The sequence below is a fragment of the Tachyglossus aculeatus genome, chromosome 10, assembly GCF_015852505.1.
Source record: "Tachyglossus aculeatus isolate mTacAcu1 chromosome 10, mTacAcu1.pri, whole genome shotgun sequence".
Lineage (NCBI taxonomy): Eukaryota > Metazoa > Chordata > Mammalia > Monotremata > Tachyglossidae > Tachyglossus > Tachyglossus aculeatus.
Window position 1 is genome coordinate 10,459,846 of NC_052075.1, and position 2,589 is coordinate 10,462,434.

At 43.8% G+C, this 2,589-nt stretch overlaps 1 non-coding gene across 1 annotated transcript; it reads right to left on the bottom strand.

Annotated features, from left to right (window-relative positions):
* Window positions 1-2,203: 2,203 nt before the first annotated feature.
* On the bottom strand, window positions 2,204-2,341 carry LOC119933936. Its single transcript, XR_005452803.1, has one exon. It is a non-coding gene; the product is annotated as a small nucleolar RNA SNORA7 (small nucleolar RNA).
* Window positions 2,342-2,589: the final 248 nt, after the last annotated feature.

Here is a 2,589-nt window from a genome sequence, read left to right on the forward strand (position 1 = left end):
GGAGAGGGAGAACCAGAGTGAAAAGCGGCTTGGCCTAGAGGAAAGAGCAAAGGCCCAGGAGTCAGGAGATGTGGGTTCTAATTCTAGTTCCACCACTTGCCTGCTCTTTGATCTTGGACAAGTGACTTAACTCCTCTATGCCTCGGTTTCCTCATCTGATAAATAGGGATAGAAATCTGTTTTCCCTCCTACTTGGACTTCTAGTTGGGATAGGAACTGTATCTGACCTAATTATCTTGAATATACCCCAGTGCTTAGTACAGTGCTTGGCACATAGTAAGTGTTTTAAAAATACTACAGTTTAATCAATTGTATTTATTGAGCACTCACTGCATGCAGAGAACTGTACTAAGCACTTGGGAAAGTACAATGCAACAGAACTGGTAACTTATCCTGCCCGTGAAGAGCTTGCCGGGGGGAGTTATTATTATTAACCGAGTGGGGTGAAGGGAAAAGGAGCTAAAAATGATGGAAATGGGGAACGAGAAAGAGAGAGAGAGAGACAGAGCGAGATAAATGGGTAGAGATGGAGGGAAAGGCAAGTTGGATGAGAAAGAGAGTCAAAGAAAAAGAGGACAGGAGGACTAAACCCAGGAGGAAAGGGTTAAATAGAGAAAGGGAAAGAAAACAGCATATAACTTTTAAATTTATCCAAATCCATCGTCTTTATTGATATGTATTTTATTTTTTCTGCATGGTGGGGGGGAGGCTATGAATCAGAACAGAATTCATGTAAATTTATGCAAATATAGGCACAGCCCCAGGGCTCTGGAAAATCGCCCAAGCGGCCGTCAGTGATACAAAGGTTACGGACTGCTGGACTCCAGGGGCTGAAAATGGAAAAGTCAGTGGCTTCTGTGACTCTTCACCTCTCATTCAGGCCAGAAAAGGAGAAGGCCCTGTCTGTCATTCGGGGAAACTCACTAGCCTCTCTTTGCTCCTGTGTGAGACTGCCGCAGTGCCTGCCCATCACTCTGAATTTTGGGGTAGTGGGGGCATTTTCTAGGCAAGATGGAACTTATTTTTCCACTTGAATCATATGAATATTGCAGCCAGATCCTAACCTGAGAGAGGGAGAATAATGTGGTTTTAAAAAAAAATTTAAAGGGAGGATGAAAAGGTGACTTACCAAATAAATGATCAAGATCCAGCAAATATTTATGGTGCATTTGCTGGTGCTTCAGAAGAGTTTTTTTGCATGGTAGTGCTGTGACATTGTCTCACAAACCAAGGAGAGAAAAGACAAAAGGGATCATTTCTCCACTGTTTAAAACCATGCTATGTCCGCACGCTGAATATTGTGCGGACATATACATTTCGCTGCGTATTCCAAAGGACTTGGACTAGGGATGAAGAAAGGAGCTCAAGATGACTGGGGGAATGGAAGATCGTCCTAGTGAAGTTAGGAGAGAAAAGTTGGGATTCTTCAGGCTGAAAAGAAAAAGGCTCAATCAATCAATCAATCAATAAATCAGTCATATCTATTGAGCCCTTAACTGTGTGCAGAACACTGTACTAAGCACTTGGGAGAGTAGAATATAAAAGACTTGGTAGACACATTCCCTACTCATAGTGTGACTGAAGTCTACAAAACATGAAATGGGTGGACAGAGTGGACGACAATCATTGCTCACCAAATTCCATTATTGCTCACCAAATCCCATGCCACTTGGAAGAGGGTGGTATCAAAACTAACAAAAGGAAATACTTCTGCTCCTCCACCAGACTGGAAGCTCCTTAGAGGCAGGGAGCATGCCTATCTGCTTTAGTTCATCATACTCTCCCAAGAGCTTAGTTCAGGGCTCTGCTTACAGTAAGCACACAATATATATGATTGACTAATGGGTTGATTCTCCATGAGACTTTTTCTTAATTTGCCCAAGACCACACAGCAGACATTTGGCGAAGCCAAGATTAGAACCCAGGTCCTTCTGACTCTCACGCTGCTTCTCGTACATTGCAACCAATGGGTGCTCAATAAATAGCTATTAGTGCGTCTTGCTACATTATGCTTCGGGGAAGGGATTCTAGAACATGCCTTTTTTCAGTTTCTTGAGGGCAGGAATCATGTCCCCGTCCAGAGAGTTTTCTTGGTAAATATCCAGAAGTGGTTGACCACTGCCTGCTTCCGCACAGTAGCTTGAGTCTCCACCCTCAATGCTCTCCCATGCCGTTGCTGTCCAGCACAGGTGAGTGAGTTTTGACTTGTAGCAGATTTTCTTCCACTCGCTAGCCACTGCCCAAGCTAGGAATGGAATGGGTAGACCTCTGCTTGACTCTCCCTCCCATAGCCGGGACTGGTAGAGTACTGGAAACTCTCCAGGTGAGAGCCTGAGAGGGGTGAAAGCACATAACACATACCAAAATGAATAGAAGAAAAGAAGAATGGCCTGTCTGTCACAAATGGGTCTCTTCTGGAACTCCCACCCACATAACTAGAATCTCTTTGACAGAACCATCTTCATAAACAAAAAATGGGTGTGTATGTGTGTGTGTGTGTAGAACAGTATAGAGAGAGCTAGGCTCTCTCCTGGAGGCTTAAATATTGTTCCTCTCTATTGACAAATTTCACCCTCCTATGAATTACCG